At 39.2% G+C, this 18,515-nt stretch overlaps 1 protein-coding gene across 17 annotated transcripts in view; it reads left to right on the top strand.

The window, feature by feature from the left end:
• The window catches only part of Baz2b (bromodomain adjacent to zinc finger domain 2B), a 269,374-nt gene that overhangs the window by 121,501 nt on the left and 129,358 nt on the right, over window positions 1-18,515 (top strand). The window contains exon 1 of one of the 17 annotated variants that reach the window (XM_029471653.1): window positions 8,046-9,863. The exons of the other annotated variants lie outside the window; for them this stretch is intronic. The gene's annotated coding sequence lies outside the window, so the exon portion shown is untranslated. Of the gene's footprint in view, window positions 1-8,045; window positions 9,864-18,515 lie in introns of those variants that run through there. 17 annotated transcript variants of the gene reach the window in all.

The following is an 18,515-nucleotide window of genomic DNA, read 5'->3' as shown; positions in this document are numbered from 1 at the left end:
AACTCAGAAATCCGCCTGCCTCTGCCTCCCGAGTGCTGGGATTAAAGGCGTGCGCCACCACGCCCGGCTCCCATAGTATCTTTATAGTACATCCAAACAGAAACACCCTAAAGGGTTTGTAACACATGAATAAGCATAATATGGTATATTCCTACCATGAAATACTAAACAATAAATAGCCAGTAAGTATTGATGCAGACAACCATTTGGATCCTTGTCAAGTGTATTTGACTAAAGGAAATACTCCAGCCATAAAAGGCTATTGTAAACCTGGAGTTGATGGTGCCTGTTTTAATCCCAGCACTCAGGGCAGAGGCAGGTGAATCTCTGAGTACAAGGACACCCTGGTCCATAGAGGGAGTTTCAGGACAGCCAGGGCTGCACAAAGAAGTCCTGTCTCAAAAAACCAAGTAAGGGGGCAGGGTTATGACTCCATTTCTGTCCTGAATCAAAAGAGCAATACTATATATAGCTATTTATAAGCCAGAAAACAATGGCGGTTATTAGGGGTTAAAGGTGGCAGAGGAAAGGGCTTGAGTGTGACTTTAAAGAGGACCATGAGAGACTTTTCTGGTAGTGTTGGTTACAGCTGAAAACACATCTGTAACTGCCTTTTTGGTTTTGTCACGCAGTCAGCATATACAAGGCAAGTCACTAGGGAAACACTGGCTGATATATGGGTCATCGTTGTATCATCTTGACATTTTCTTGCAAACACAGTTATTTTAAAAAGAAAATGCTTTTAAAATTTGCTGTTCTATGACTTGAACCCAGGGCCTCAAAAGAGGCAAGCAGTCTACCACTGAGCTATCCTACGGCCTTATCTTAACTTTTTATTTAGTGATCTCTCTAAATTGCCCAGTCTGGCCTTGCTATCCCTGTGTTGTCCTGGAAGTCCTTGAAGTCAGAAGTTTTCCTGTCCCCCCTTAGAGTAGCTTAGCTGTTGTTCCAGACCTCGCTGGCAGGACTGGGTCAGCTCTTCCTACTTTCTCTTCATGTCTGAGAACCAGAAAGTGTTTCACTTCCTCATTCGAGCTGAGACTTTTTCCATAACCTGTGATTTGTATAGCTTTCTGCCTCCTGTAGAAAGTCTCATCACTGATAAAGCTAACACATGTCCACTGTTTTACTGTCAGCTGTAGATGAACCCTGCCCTAAATAACAAGATAAGCAGAAGTGCAAGTCATTCTGACCCTGACAGCTCCAAATCTGGGTTGGCATAGGAGGAATATCAAGTGCAATTCTTTTTAACTGCTGAGTGCTATTTCATAATAAAAACATGTCCTAATACTTTTGATTTATTCATTCACAACATTTCCAGCTTTTCCACTCTGCCTTCAGCTTGCAATTTCATTTCTTATATATGATTCCTTATATCCACATTCCAGAACTTTCCTTGCTGAAGTGTCTAAGTGGAATTATCATGTTATAGATTTCATGCAGTTTTAGTTTTGTGTTGTCAAATATTGTTTTATGTATATCTTACTAGCTACTTGTGTCAAAGGATTTCTGGCTCTGCATGTTATACACTTGCTTAGTTCTTGGTTTTCTAGCTCCTAGCTACAGCCTGTAACATAGTCTAACAAATTTTAATGTCTAGTTTTCTATAGCCCTATGACTGAACTTACCCAGTCTCCTCTGAAATTGGAAGATATGCAGAATCTCATTAATTGCTTAGTAGTAGATGAGAGATTTTACTTGTATAATGTTGTATATTATATGTTACATATAATATGTATATTTTATTAAATATATGTATAATATACATATGTATGTATATTATACATATATTTAATATTCTACTCTGATCAGTCAGATATTAGAATGCATTTTAGTTGTATAGATTTAATATTCATCTCTTTGTTTATGGTTTTTCAAGACTCCCATTACACTATCCTATTTTTGCTTAAATTAGCTCAGTAGAGAAAATAGCACACCATCCTCTGAGAAATTAATTTCTGTGATGCCAAGATGGCTCAGCGATTAAGAACACTGGCTGCTCTTTTAAAGGTCCTGAGTTCCATTTCCAGCAACTACATCCTGACTCACAACCACCTATACTGGGATCTGATTCCCTCTTCTGGCATGTAGGTGTATATGCAGGCAGAACCCTATATATATAATAAATAAATTAAAGAAAAAAAAGAAAGAAACTCATTCCTCTTCCAGCTCGTCTGTATGTTTGCATGTGTGTGGGTGTGCACTCTGCCCATGTGAAGAAACCAGACTCAGTTGGCCTTCTCTTTGCTCTTTGAGATTTCACAGATTGTCAGGTGTGGCTGCAGCACTTTTACCCATTGGCCATTGTCAGGTCCTTGTTTTTAGATCCTTTAGCCTCAAAAACCATATTACTACACTGGAGGTACCTTGATTTTTTTTTTTTTAACTGTACTGGTCTACCTGACATTTTATTTTTAGAAAAGTATTTATGCTGACCTGGAGAGATGGCTCAGCAGTTAAGAGCACTGACTGTTCTTTCTGAGATCCTGAATTCAGTTCCCAGCAACCACATGGTGGCTCACAACCATCTTCAGTGAGATCTGACTCCCTCTTGTGGAGTGTCTGAAGACAGTGGCAGTCTTATATATAAAATAAATTAAACAATTCTTTTAAAAAAGTTTTGCTGAAACCATGTAAAGTGCTCCTTTGAGCTACTATTTCCCAATCTATTAAACAATGGTTGTGAGCCCTTCTCTGATTCCCTGCAGGACTACAAACTTCAAAAGAGAAATCCATGAGACTTTAAATAACTAATTAGGAGAGAGACAGTAGATTGGGGTACAAATGATTTATCACTGGGTATTCTATTTGAGTATGGACTCAGGGGCTGTTGGAGTATCAACAGTGACTGGAATTGATGTACTTTCTCACAGTAGTGGGTTTTGTAGGTGTTGTAGCTCCTTGTTTGTTGGTTGGTTGGTTGGTTTTTTGAAACAGAGTTTCTCTTTGTAGCCCTGGTCTTGAACTCAGAGAACAGCCTGCCTCTGCTGTGTGAGTGTGGGCTCCTTCTGGGATGGGCTTTGGCTTGTGGCCTCTGTGGATGAATCCCTGAGCGGTCACACTTAAGGTTGCTTCCTTTGCTCCGAATAGAAGTGAAATTTCCTTATTGCTGTCCTTCTCTTGTTTTATTTAAACACTTTTGTTTAATTCGGTACAGTTTATACTATTTTGTTATATCAATGGAAATTTATGATTTTTAGTAAATACTGACTGGGTTAGTTATTGCTCTGAGTTATGTGGTCATTGGTTTAAAATCACTCTTTAGGGTTATCATATGATCAGTATTATTTTGTTTGAACACTGGATTGAGCTGAGGCATTGAAGTGTGTTAGCCAAGTGCTGTATTGCTGAGTAACCCTGTTGCCCCAGATTTTAATGACCTCAGCTATAAGACAGTTAGGCAGAAAGTGGTCTAATTTTTCTTTAATTTTTATAGTAGAACTAGAATTTATAATTACTCTTAGTTACTTTTTGAATAGCCTTATAATTTAGACATTTACATGTTTTTCTTGTTGTTTTGTTTGAGACAGGGTCTTTCTGTGTAGCCCTGACTATCATGGAACTCACTCTGTAGACCAGGCTGGCCTCACACTCAGAGATCTGCCTGCTTCTCCCTCCTGAGTTCTGGGATTAAAGGCATGGGCAACGCCCTCCTGACATTAATGTGATATTAAAATGCGAATGTAAACAGAGTTCCATTTAACTTTGGCTTTGGGCACCACTTCCCCGTAAGCCCCAAAGGTATTGAGAGTAAGTGGAAATCATACAAGAGAGACCTTGAGCCAGTCTCCTGCATCAGAGGTGAGTGGGAGACTCGGGTACAGCTGCTTTGACAGCCAAAGGGATGCATAGCTCTGTGCTTAAAAAGCTTGTACTTTAAAAGGGTATAAATTGATTGGGGCATTCATACTTCACGATTAATAATACTAAATATGCTCATAACAAAACTATCAATCTTTAGAAAAAGTCTGCAGAATTACTTATTTTTAACAAATGGGAATTAGTAATGAACATAATGTAGACCCCAAAGTGAAACATTTTGGGAGAAATTTGATTTTTATTTAAAAACAGAATAATTTTCATGTTGATCGTTAATATACAGCTCTATATTATTGCATTTAGTAGTTGTCAATGATAGAAAGTTCTAGAGGATTAATTAAAAGTGATTTAATATGCACTTAATGCTGTCTTAATTCATCCTCCTCGCTCACACTGCACCGACAGTGCACATATGGAACTCACAGCAACTGTGGGTAAGCTTTCCAGCCCAGCTCTACACATCTCCAGAAAAGCCCTGCTCTGTCTGCTCTACCTGCTCTGCCTGCTGCCGTTGGTCTTCTTGAAGGACGCAGCAGTGCAGCTAGAGTTTGCATTAAAAATAAATGTGGGGGTCAAGATCAGTGCTGTCTGACCTGAGTCTGGGTGTTCCTGTCCCAGCACTGAGTTCTTCAGTCTAAAGGACAAAAACACCAAACAGGTCAGGGGCTCGAGAAAGGCCAGAGGAGGGACAAATGATGCAGAAGGCAGTGGCTCCGAGGCTGCCTTAATACATGTGTATCTCAGGTTGATGGTTGCTTTCATTAGCAGATCTCATTGTTATGCAATGTCTGTTCTGCTGCAGCAAAATGGATCTTGTACTCACAGTCCTGTGTCTCTCTGATGCTGCAGTTACTGGAACATATGTCTGCCTTTGCTTTTCTTTACCATATTTTTAAGAAAAAGAAGGAAAATTGGATTCTATTGTTGCTGAATTTGTTTCTCAAAGGCCTTTACATTTGTGTTATGGATATTTTCTATTTTTGTCCTCTGTTTACAATTATAAGATGTTAAATAATGTAAACATGTTAATTATCACAAATTTTTAGTGAATAGCATATAAGCTCAATTGATTACACTAATAATTTTATTAGCTATGCAAGCATATGTTTTCTAACATTTTAAAATATTGGGGTCTTTTTTTATTACAAAATATGGTAAGCAAGATTTGAAAGATGCTGTTTTTTACAATAGCAAAAACTGTATATAGAAATAACTACAGCTGAGATAAACTATTCCAGAGGTTTTTGTTTGAGATGAGCACTGAAACCTAGTTCAGACAGGCTGAGTGACTTCAGCCAGTGAACAGGAGGGGACACTGTTGTCAGTGCAGTCTTTGGTGGCTTGACAGCACTTTTTGAAGTCCGTTGGCTTGGGCTAGTGTTTTTAAGAATGGGCCCCACATGAGGACCTGGGATTGTGTAAATACAGATTAGTTTTATAGCATGCAAGAACATATGTGATAATACCTGACCTTTTGTCCACAAACTTCAATCCTAACAATATCTTGGCTATATTAAGTAAACAGGATCTGTTCTGTATTCATAGTAAGTTAATTTGTGATGAAAGAATTTGCTGCATATTGAGTTTCATTCATTATGAGCAATGTAAATGAAAAATTTCTAAGCTCTTTCAGAGTTAGTGAGGGAAAGATTGTGGGCCCAATTAACAAGACTCCAAGAGAGAGTCACCCTGGATTTGAGGAAACTAGAACTGATAGTGAGTGAGAAGTCATAGGACATAATGTTAACATCTTTACAAGGGAGAAAAAGTCCCACCTCATTGTGACTGTTGGATTTGCTATCACCTATTTATTGCACCTGAAAATCAGTGGAGCACTGTTAAATTTCAATTGTATGCAATCTATGTCATATCAATTGACTTATTATAGAGTAATGTTTGAGGGTTTTCTTTTTTTAAATGATATAGTCAGGCATAAGAAGTTTTCTTACTCTTTGTTTTGCTGTCTTTCCCCTGGAGTAAGAGGGAAAAGTCACAGGGAAGTAAGCTCCACCTGTGCACATGAGAACTCAGTGTGGAGGTGGGAATATATATAACAATAAAAGTCACCCTAGACTCCTTCACAGGCAGATGACATCATAGACTCGCTCACAGGCAGATGAAGGGGCAAGCCCATGACATCATAGACTCGCTCACAGGCAGATGAAGGGGNAAGCCCATGACATCATAGACTCGCTCACAGGCAGATGAAGGGGNAAGCCCATGACATCATAGACTCGCTCACAGGCAGATGAAGGGGNAAGCCCATGACATCATAGACTCGCTCACAGGCAGATGAAGGGGAAAGCCCATGACATCATAGACTCGCTCACAGGCAGATGAAGGGGAAAGCCCATGACATCATAGACTCGCTCACAGGCAGATGAAGGAGCAAGCCCATGAAAAGTCAATGAGAGAGGAGCTAGAGTCTCTGGTAAAGTACCTCAGTTATATCCGAAACTCCCCCTGCCTTTCTGAAACCACACCTTCCCTGAATGCTTAATCAACTCAGCCTGCAGGCTAAGTTGAATTTCTAAAAACTGAATTTAGAAAAGACACTGAATTTTGAATATGAAATTGAAATTAACAAAGATATATATATATATATAATCTGAATATACACACACACACATATATATATGGATTCAGATTATATACAGTAGAGTTCTTGGCTACATGACCCTAATAACAATAAGTCATCTTTTATTGTTCTGTGACTGTAGCTTATACTCAGGAAATGGCAAAGGAGGATGGGCATAGCAACGTCATTGTTCTAATTTCTATGCATGTGCTGAGAAAACTTTAATTGAAACATAAGTTTGTGTTGATTACCGTAAAGCTTTGGGTTTGTTTGTGAAGTGGCAGCTGATGATGAGTGAAGACTTTTATTGACTACTTCCTGCAGTTCAGAGCCGTGAGCCTCGGATCCCTTGCTAGGAGCCTATCCACCGCATTTCTGTGTCCAGCTGGACCTTGAACTGTGCTGTTCTTGCTTTGAGACAGTGTCCATATGAGCCAGGCGGGGCCTCCAACTCACTCTCCTCCTGCAGCTTCCTGAGTGTTAGCCTTGCAGCTGTGCAGCTCCATAGCTGGACATTATTTTCTTTTGTTCATATGAATTTACATTTAATAGACACTTTTCCTACTACCTGTAAGTCACTTTAAATTTTTTTTTGGTATAAGATAGAATATAAGTAATGTTTGTTACAGAATAATTTTTATCTTATTTATTTGTTCGTGTGTGGTTTGATGTGTGTGATGTGTGTGTGCATGTGATATGTGTGTGATGTGTGGTGGGGGTATGTGTGTGTGATACATTTATGATGTGTGTGTGGTATGTGTATGTGATGTGTATGTAGTATGTGTGTGTAATATGTGTGTGGTGTGTATCTGTGTGGTGTGTGATGTGTCTATGTGGTGTATGAGTGTGTGTGTCATATGTATGTGTGAGATATGTGTGGTCTGTGTGTGTTGTATGTGATGTGTGTGTGTGATATGTGTGGTATGTGTGTGATGTGTGTGTGTGATATGTGTGTGTTGTGTGTGGTATGTGTGTGTGGTGTGTTTGGTTTGTGTGTGTGGTATGTGTGATGTATGTGATATGCATGTGTGATGTGTATGATATGTGTGTGATATGTGTGTTTGGTATGTGTGTGTGGTATGTGGTATGTATGGTATGTAGTGTATGTGTGTATGTGATATGTGTGATGAGTGTGTGTGTGTGATATGTATGTGGTATGTGTGTATGATGTGTATGTATGATATGTGTGTGGTTTGAATGTGTGAGTGTGAGTGCAAGCAAGCATTGATCTGCTACTGTGTGAGGGTGAAGGTGAGAGGACCTACTTGAGGAACCTGTTCTATAAGTTTCAGGGATCAGACAGGCCTTCTCATTTTGCATCCCACTGGCTCCTTCACACCTATGCTAAATCGCCCTCTAGTTTGTTAGACTTGTCAGGGAGTGGGGATCTTTCTAAGGCCCTTAGTCTTTACAGCCTCCCGTAGTTACAGTTAGCTGTGATAAATGCGCTCTGTACAAGTGTCTGGGTGAGCCATGGGTGGCTTGAAATAAACCTCAGAGGAGGGACAAGAGCTTTCTGTCGTCTAAGTCTTTCTGTTTTTTGTTTGTTTGTTTGTTTGTTTTGTTTTTTCGAGACAGGGTTTCTCTGTGTAGTCCTGGAACTCACTCGGTAGACCAGGCTAGCCTCCCGAGTTCTGGGATTAAAGGCATGTGCCACCATGCCCGGCTAGTCAGAAAGAAAAAGTCACAGAGCCATGCACGTATCACCTTGTCCCTCTTCAAAATTAAATCTGTGTGTGGAATACACAGCCTGCGTCTGTGTGGCAGGAATTCCATTCACCATCTTCTCTGACGACATAAGGACCATGTTTGCGTGCCATGTGAAAATAGGATATCGATGTCACTTACTTTGACCACAGACTTGAGCTGGAGCTCTTAGCTCCCCAGTTGTAGTGTTCCGAAAATTCAGTCTCACTGTAGTTAAAAGCATTAGTGATGAGAGCAACTGCTGTGCTAATGGGATTCAATACCTCATAGAAATAACACAGACCTCTGAGAGTCCGTCTGTCCATCCGGCCCAGAGTTCTCTGTCCAGGTGGTTTTGGCTTTTTTCTTATTGCTTTTGTTGTCATTCTGGTTTTTCTATCTCGTACATAAAATTTTTATTTTGTAAAATGAGTTAATGTAAGCTTCATCAACATGACTTTAATGCTTAATATGCTTATATCATTGTAAAATGGTCTTTAATCACTCTTTGCAGTAAAATTATTGAATATTATATTCATGAGTGCAAAACCATATGTAGTAAATATCAGATTTTTAAGTATGAACTTTACAGATTTAAAAAAACCACGTAGACACCTTGAAAATAGTAACTTCTTCATTTTGATGAAGTATTTCGGATTTTGTTGTGATAATTTAGGCGATCAATTTTTACGAATTTCAGAGAAAAGGGGAAAAGGAAAATTGGGAGGAAAAAACTAAGAACATGCAGTTTTCAAATTAACAATATTTTTTATGCTCAGGTGAATAAATTTTATTTTTAAAAAAGTTTAAAATGTAGGCAATCACTCTCTCATGCAAACTTTTGATACACACGATATTTTTCAACGAATGCTGTATATTTATAGTAGTCTAATCAAATTGCATCGTACTTTGCCAAAAAAAAAAAATAATTTTAACCTTTTATTCTAACTCAGACTTCGAGTAACTACTTCTAAAAGCATTTGAAATTTAAAGGTCATTCTTTAGCAGGTTCATGAACAGTTATTTATTTTATCATTGTTCATTTATAAAAAAACCTTATTAGTGGTGCCTTATTTTTACAATTTGTTTGCCAAAACCAATTTTTGAAACCTGCTTAAGACTTGTTAGCATTCTTTATTGTAAGCTTGAGATCATGCGCGTCAGAAATAAACCCTTCTTTCAAAAGGAAGAGGATCCTTCGCTTTATTGCAGGTTTTAATCTTAACAAAATTAAGAAAGAACAATTACCTGAGCGGGCCCCTTACCTGGCTCGGTGTCGTCACGTGAGCGCTCTCGGTTACCGGCGCACCGAGGGCTCCACCTGCCTCTCAGTTTGTTTACCAGGAAATCAAGATGTGTAAACTGCAGGAAGTACTATTTGACCCTCTCCGACAGTATCTCATTACAATAATTGCTAATCTCTGAATAAGACAGCCATGTTTTGTGAGGGAGAGGTTGTGTTAGGTAGATTTTAGGTGTTTCTACAAACAGAGCATTGCAAATGCTTGCTTGGCTTGTGTTTTCATTATAGCGCTTGATAAAAGACATATTGTGACCTCTGGGGTCAGGCAGAGCTAGGATACAATAGTAAGTATTCTTTCAAGCCTTTCAACTGAAAACACCGTGGCTGGCTGTGCAGTGCTGTCTCTGCTCTGAATCGAAAGGATAATGGCTACTTCCTGATTAAAGCCAGTCCACAGTAAGCAGAGCTCCGTGCTGAATGTCTTTCTCCTGCTAACGAGCGCGTTGCCGGTGCTTTATTGTGTGTCTGTTTTCATTGGTGAGCCTCTTAGAAGTATTTCTTGAACTTGAACTTACATTTAGAGTAGAAACTACTGTTTTAAGTTTGGAGGATTTTTTAAAAAATTCGTTAATATGTCTGTTTTGTATTTTAAATTTATCTCAGGTACTTACTATAGATTTTGATTAAAGAAACAAGCTTAAAAACACTAGCATGATAAATTGTAGTAAGCTGCCACTTGCTTGGTACTCCAAGCCGAATCCTGAAATGACATGTAAATCAGATTGTTTTCAGACCCTCTGAATTAATTCTGACTTATCTTTAATATAAGAAATTTCTGTGTATATGCTGTCACAATGTAGTGACGACTGTTTTATTATATTAAATTGTTTTCTTACATTAATTACAAAGGCTCTGTGATATAAAAATGAACGTTAAGTACTGAAAGCATAAGAAGGAATAAATAGCCACTCAGCTTTAATCCTGGAGCTGGCAGCCACCCCATCTGTGGCCTTGGGACAGTCATTTAAACTGCTTGCCTTGTTTTCTTGTCTCCTACCCAGGTGCTTAAGTAGAATGTGTTTGTTTATTTATTGAAATACAAATGTAAAGGAAACATGTTTTACAAGGGTTTTATAAGGTAGAGAATGTTTTATTATTATTATTATATAAAAAGTATACGATTTATGACTTTACAATGAAAATGATTATCTAATTTAAGCAGAACTCTGTTTTTCTTAAACCTTCATTACCCAAGAATTATGGATATTCTTGGATCCATGACTAACATACGCAGAAAGCTGATGGTCAATTAGTAGGAGTCACAAGTATGCATCTGACTTTTCTAATAGGAGCTTCTTCATAGAATAGAAAAGAATGAGTGTAAGTTATACACTGGTAAGTGTAAGTTACTTAAGTATTCTTGTCGTTAATAATTAAGCTCCAGTAGTAGGTATTTTGTTTATGTAAGAGATAACACTTTAAAATTATTAAAAATTAATTGCAAGTTCTGAAGAAGGCTCTATAGAATCTAAAATAAAAATAAACATTTGAAAGTATTCTAGGGAAATATAAATAATCTAGCGCCTCTTGAGAATTAAGCTACTTTTGTTTCCAGAACTTGCATCAAGTTTGTTTTATTTGACTCCATAGTTTTTAATACGTTATTGTAGTATTTCAAGAAGGTTCTAAATATTATGTTTTATGTCGTTATCAAGATAAAATTTACAGCAGAACCTTTGTTTCATTTTGTAATGATAGGTAATAGAGGCCATTTATTGTTACATAGAAACCAGTGAGCTAATTTGTCATCTTATATTCATGGTAATCACATTAGGCATGGTATCATTGCTCCCGTTTCCATTGATGAAGAAGTCATTGTAGAGAATCTAAATAATGGGACTAAGGTCTTTTAGCCAGTGTAAGAGTCAGGCGAGACACAGGGGCAGAAGCCAGAGGCACACTTTTAAGACACTTTATATCATAAAGGTGGGCGCTCACATCTTTGGTTTAGATGGATTAATTTATCAAATATTATACTGTGCTTCCAAAGTATCAGACACTGTAAGAAGTACAATTACCTAAAGCAGGAAGCCAAACAAAATCTGTGTCTCTAAAATTTACAGTTTAATAGAAGAAGCAAAAATTTAGCAGGCATGATACCTGATACAGTGCAGGTAGACACAACAGCTAACGGCCGTACGAGGTGAGAGCCAATGTGTTGTTTTTATTGACATTCTGATGATAGAGCCTTCGAGAATGTTAGGCAGGTACTCACTCCACCTCTGAGCTGGTGCAGCCCACTTCATTTACATACTGAATTTGCGTGTAGTCTGGACTGTTCTAGATACCTGGAAAATAACAGCAAATAAACATCCCAAAGGTGTACCTTTGTATAACACATAGTTCAGGTGGAGATAAGCTATAGAGAATAATTAGTAAAATACATAGCTTGTTAGACAGTAAATATTACAAAAAAGAAAAAGGGGGAAAAACTCTGAAGAAAATGGAGCAGGGTAATTTTTGTAGCTGTTCTAGTCTTAGGAAGGACACAATCAAGGTGGTGATTGGGCAGTGACAAAGTAATTGAGGGAGAACCTTCCAGGCAGAAAGCATGCCTGTTAGGACCTGGAAGTAAATGGAGGCCATTGTGATTGGAGGGAGGAGTGAGGATCGGGTGAGTGGGGACAGGTGTTGGGTATTTCAGAAGTAAGGAGCGGAGAGGCTGTCACATGAGACCTTTCAGACTCCAGGTGGGACTTAGTGCAACTCAGGCTTTTGCATAGATCTAATTTGTATTTTTAAAGGATCTTTCCGCTGGCTAAGCTGAGAATTGACTGTATTCATGGAACATTGTTTAAAGAGTTCTTATAGTAATCTAACAGAGGGAGTGGCTTGGTAGAATTTAAACTCTGAATGTGTTGAAAGGTAAAACTGAAAAGAGTTGAGGGAGAAAAGGATGACCAGAAGGCTGCTGCTGCCATCAGCTGCAAGATAGATAACAGCAACTTTCCTGGTGAACCGGGTCGGGTAGGGATAAAGAAAGAATCAGGACTTGATTCACCCAAAAGGTGACCATCTAATTGCTATTGAGGAATGAGTTTGATTTATCCCAGCCTAAGAGAAAAAAACACACAGAGATTCTTCGGAAGGCTTTTGTGCATCTGTGGTTATCTTCTCCACATACTTACCAACTGGGGGAGCATCCAAACATCTGGGCACAGTTATTCCAGCCCAGATCTCTTCAGTTTTTTATACAGTGTTTAACGTTGTATGCTAATTTTTTCAAATAGAAACAGTTCATTCAAACTTCTTACACCTTTCATTAACGTCTTCTACTTTATTATGATACGCTAACAAGTTTTGTTAAGTATAGTTTATTTTAATGTTATCATAATCATTAAATAAGGTATTTAAATGATTTAGTTGGCCTCCAAAATATCTTTTACATGAATTGTACTTAAAATTATGTGTAATTTTTACATTTTTAATAACCCTGCAGAGAATTAGAATTATATATTTTGACTATTTCTATCTAGGCATAGAAAATATTAACATACACATTAAATGTCAGTATGTTACTTATTTTAAAAGTATTTATTTGAACAGCATAGTTTTTTTATTTCCCAACACTGAGGGCAACACTAAGGGGTTCTAGAATCTGAGGGCAACCTGGGGTATAATTTATTTAAGGCCAGTCTCAGCTACAGAGTGAGGAAGGAGAAGAGGGGCTGAGGCGGAGGGGAGAAGACTTTTTTTTTAAAGGACAATCACAAATTTCTGTGTAAATATCATGGTTGCACATATTAAGTAAGTCTAGTGAATTATGTGTGTCTGAATTGCTTGCGATGGCCAGAGCTCTTAGGTAGCTTCCTGCACTGCTCCCCTTACCGTTTCTTGTTTAGAAAACTTCACTTAATGTGTTTGTGCTAGTGTAGGGCTGAAATTTGTGTGCCTTTACATACAGTGTATTATTAGCTCCTGTTTTGACAACCTGAACCACTACAAATGTACTTTGGCAAATAAAAATCCAAACAAATATTAAGTATGAGTATTGATTTGATAGTTTAAGCAATGCATAATCAAATAATAAATCTGTTATAGTAATTTTTAGATATCAGACATTTCAAAAAGGGCACAAGCTTCATTGCCCAAAGAGTGAAAGATAAAATAGAGTTAACAGTAAAGGAAATGTGGAAAGCAGAATGCTAGAGGCGGAACTGTGTGTAGAGTAGACTGGAGTGAGATCCCTGAGCACCCAAAAAAGGCTTCAAACTCTAGTTTAAGAAATAACTTTCTAGAGATGCAGCTCACTCTCCAGCAAATCACCCATTTATTATACACAGTTCAATAAATTTGTTTTCCGTCATACTGGAAAGCTAACATAAATCGGGCCATTTGCACTAGTAGGTTTTCCAAGGGGTTGGTTTTTGTTGCTGGTGCTGTTTTTGTTTTTCTTGCTCGTGGGTGCGCTAGGCAAGTGTTCCACCATTGACCTATACTCCCAATGTTGACCATCATTTCCTTTTCTTTGGAGACAGAGTCTCACTATAGTGCCTTGACTGGCCTGGAATTCAGCATGTAGGCCAGGCTACCCCTTGAACTCACAGAGATCTGTGTGCGTCTGTCTCCCAAGTGCTTTGCTTAGAAGGCTGCGCCATGATGTCTGGCTCTGGACCATTTGATGTGTATAACTCCATAGCGTTGGTTACTTTCACAATGTATGGTTCTTTGGGGCAGCTTATTTCACTTAGCGCAGTTTCCCAGGATCGTCCCTCTGTAGCACTTTCAGAACCCTACTACTTTACATGATTCAATTGTGTAAACAAAAACCCGAAAGAAACACCATCTATGCTGTGTGCCATCCACTTGTCTGTCAGTGGGTAGACTCTTTACAAGTCTCTGCTTTCAGTTCATGTGGTCATTTTATGCTTAGCCTTTTGAGAATTGTCAAATACTTTAGTAGCTGTTCAGAAAACCCTTAATTGTATAGACCAAGTATGAACTTTTGGAGGTCCTGAAGATATGGCTCAACAGTTAAAAGAACTTGCTGCTCGTACAGAGGACTATTGCGCCATCCTCAGCACCCAGGTCAAGGAGCTCACAACCAATCACCCAGAACCCCCTTTGGCTTGTCTTGGCAGCCATGTCAGCATGCACACACACATAAGCCCAAATAGTAATAAGGTAAAATTAAAAAAATATGAACAAGATTATAGCTTTCAGCACATCACATATTTTTCTTTAGAGAAAAAGAAAGAAAAACAGCAGCCAAATGTTCTGTGTGTGAAGGTGTTTGTGTGCAAAGGGCTGCTGCTTGCTCTCAGTGAAGCACCAGTAGTGAACAGTCTGGGTGTACGCATTCCCAGACGGGGTGAAGGCTTTCATAGACTGTGATGATTGAATTTCGAGTACTTATTTCTCAGGACCTTAATAAAAAGAATACGCACTGATGCTTCTGTAGGTAGAGTGTTTCTGCCTGTTCGGAGGATTTCTTATATTTGATTTCTTAATAGTGAAAATGGGAAGTAAGAAGAAGCCTTTTGCTCTAACACCAAATTTCCCTAAGAGGAAGATATAGTAAAGCCCAAACAGCAGACAGGCACATACGCGAACACGCAGGCGCAGGCGCAGGCACAGGTGCAGGCGCACATCTACATAGGTTAAAGGACAACCCTGGGCATCACCCTCAGGACTGCCGGACATCTCCTTTTAGGACAGAGTCTCTCATTGACCTGGAGCTAATAAATTAGGTTGTCCTGGCTTGGCAGTGAACCCCAGATAGATAACCTCTTGTTTCTGTCTTCCCAACACTGGGATATAAATATCTGCAACTATGCGTGGTGGCCAGCAGAAGCCTGTGCCACTCTGCAACGGCACATGTGGCTTCCCTCAAAACTGTAGAACCAGTCTTTTATGTCATTCTTAGAAGTCAGAAGTGTTCAGTTTGGGACTTGTTTCACATCTGGGCATTGCTGTGTGCATAGTGAAACATAACCAGGCAAGGCCAGTGAGCTAGCAGGGTTTGCTGCCCAAACTCCCTGCTATCGTGAATCTGAGACATTCCTTGGAAATGTGGATAAGCAAATGAATAAGTGAAGCAAAGTCTAATGTCAAGGTTTTGACCATTTATGAAATCAGGAGAGGTAGGGTTAGCAGCACAAGCCTATAATCTCGGCACTCAGGAAGCTCAAGTGAGGTTGTCAGTTTGAGACTACCCCTCATTACATAGTGAGAATTTGTTTAAAACCTAAACCAAAATTAATGTCCTAAGAGGTAGTAGGTGTGTGTGTGTGTGTGTGTGTGTGTGTGTGTGTGTGTGTGTGTAGATAGTTTGGCAGTTGAGTGCTGACTGTTCTAGAGGACCAGTGCTTGATTCCCAGTACCTTCTAGGCAGCTTAGTCATCTGTAACTCCAATTCCAAGGGATCTGATGGCTTCCTCTGGCTCTGAGGGCACGAGATATGCACATGGTACACAGAATATATGCAGGCAAAGCATTCACATAGGTAAAATGAAATAATAGAAATGTAATTTTTTGTTGTTTGGTTTTTTTGTTTTTTTTTTTTTTTTTTGAGACAGGGTTTCTCTGTGTAGCCCTGGGTGTTCTAAAACTCACTCTGGCTGGCCTTAAACTCAGAAATCCACCCGCCTCTGCCTTCCAAGTGCTGGGATTAAAGGTGTGCGCCACCACTGCCCGGCTAAAAATGTAATTTTTAAATAAAAAGTAAGAATGCCTAGAAAAGGCTTTTGTGCCAATAAGAAGCTATCATCAGAAAATTTTATATGACATACACTGTAGATCAAGTTAATTGAACAATAGGAGAAATATACAAATGAAGATGACATCTGTCTTAATGATTATAGATTATGGTATATTTATCCAGAGATAAAAGAAAGCTTGGCTATTTGGTTCTTTTTTTTTGTTTGTTTGTTTGGTTTTTTCGAGACAGGGTTTCTCTATGTAGTCCTGGAACTCACTTTGTAGCCCACCCTGGCCTTGAACTCAGAAATCTGCCTGCCTCCGCCTCTGGAGTGCTGGGATTAAAGGCGTGCGACACCACACCCGGCTTGGTTCATCTTTTTAAGGTTACTTGAGGAGTTTATGCAGAGGAAAGTTTAGGTTTAGCTACATTGCCGTGTTGTCAGTGTCAGATGACAGTACCTAGTGCTGAAGCCGGACAGGAAAGCCAGGCTCCCGTTCCCAGTGCTCTGTCTTACTCTATTTTGTTTACTTCTTTTTCATTTAAGGTAGGGCTTCTCAAGGTGCAGTGGAAGAGCACTTGCCTAGCCTGCGTTGGCCTCCAGTTTTAATCCCCAGGCATGCTCTTTGAAAGGAGAGGCTGGGTTTTAGTTCATCCAGGTTGGTCTCAGACTCCCTATGCAGCTGTTCTGACCGTCCAGATTCTCCTGCCTCCTGAGTGCTGGAGTTACAGGTGTGCCACCATTAATGCCCAACTTCATGTTTATTCTTTTCTGTTGCTTTTTGTTTGTGATGGTTGCCTCACTTTTTCTTTTCTTTGTTTTTTTTTCTGTTTTAAGAAAAGTCCTTACTATGTAGGTAGGCTGTCCCAGAACTTGTCATCTAGCCCAGGCTTTCAGTCTCCCTGCCTCCGCTCCCATGTGCTAGAGTTTCAGGCGTGCACAAAGCAGACAGCTCATTTCATATGATTTTTTTAAAACTTGAAATAGGATGATGAAATGAGGATGGTCATTAGATATGGGATTATCGCATTTTTCTATGACTTGCTGATAGTGTGTAGAATTACCTAAAAGAAGTTGACTGCTTCAGAAAGATAGGAAAACATCAGCAATGATGAATCTGTTGGGCTGGAGAGACCACTCAGCGGTTAAGAGCACTGGCTCTTCTTCCAGAGGTCCTGAGTTCAATTCCCAGCAACCACGTGGTAACTCACAACCATCTATTATGAGATCTGATGCCCTCTTCTGCTGTGTCTGAAGACAGCTACAATGTACTCACATACATACAATAACTAAATCCTAAAAAAAAAAAAGATGAATCTGTTGTTGCTGAAAAGAATACCAAAGACCAGAAAGAACCATACTGCATATGCTAATACTCAAAACAGCCACCATTACTTAAGCATAAGATTAAATTATGTTTTTTGTCTGTTTGTTTGTGTTTTATGGTTAGGGTGGTTGGGTTTACAAATGAAAGAGTTGTAATTCAGGGTTACAGCTGCTTAGTAATGGTTTTAACACGGATGAGAAGACTTTCCACGAAGCAACCAGAAGCACTGAAATTGGTGAATATCAAACGATCACTGAGGAAAGCTGGGATCTTATATAAATAAAAAGTGGAATCATCAAATAGAAAAAAATAATAAAGACACCAGGCCTTTTTGGCTCATATCTGTAATCCCAGCGTCTGGGAGGTTGAGGCAGGATTACTGTGAGTCAAGACCACCTTGGTAGGATTCTCTCTCAAAAGAAAAACACTAACATTTTTTTTAAAAAAGGAAACTAAGAATGCAAAGTTAATAGAAACAAGAGAATAGAACAGAGTGGGTATAGGAGGCTTTGTTCAAAATGAGCATCATGATGGGCCAGTGGTCTGACTCAGGCCCCTTAAGTAGTCCTTTTGTTGTTGTGCTTTGAATGATAGATTAAGTTAACTGCTAATCTACCTAACCTAGCTGATCGATGTTCTTTCCCCCAAAACTGTTTTCATGGGTTAAGATCCCGTGACAGGCATTTGGTCAAGTTGTTACTGATTTTAAACAGTAATAAAACTGCTGTAGATCAGAACAGGTCAAACAGGGTCAGAGCCTTCTCCTCTTCTGAAGGCTGTATTGCCATTTAGTCTTTTACTACCAAACCCGAATGACCATCTGTGACGAAAGGTTTGAAGTGGTTCCTCTAGCTCAAGAATAGTGTGATTGTCTTGGGATGAGCAGACCTGCTGGTCAGCATTCCAGATCCAACAGTAGATCTGATGAGATCAGACAATAGTCACAGCAACTGTCTCATATCATAAACAGCGAAACAACTCTGAGGAGGCTAGTCAGAGGAGCTCTGTGCAGACACGGGCATGCCTGGAGCCATGTCACCAGTGTTCTCAGCCCACATTTCAAGAATTTAGAGTCACTACAGGCCTACTGGTTTACACCTGTAATCACAGCATTCAAAAGGCTGGAGCAAGAAGATCACCAGAAGAAGCTTGGTCTACATA

Source organism: Mus caroli, chromosome 2 (assembly GCF_900094665.2).
Source record: "Mus caroli chromosome 2, CAROLI_EIJ_v1.1, whole genome shotgun sequence".
Classification (NCBI taxonomy): Eukaryota; Metazoa; Chordata; class Mammalia; order Rodentia; family Muridae; genus Mus; species Mus caroli.
This window is presented reverse-complemented; position numbering and strand designations above follow the sequence as displayed.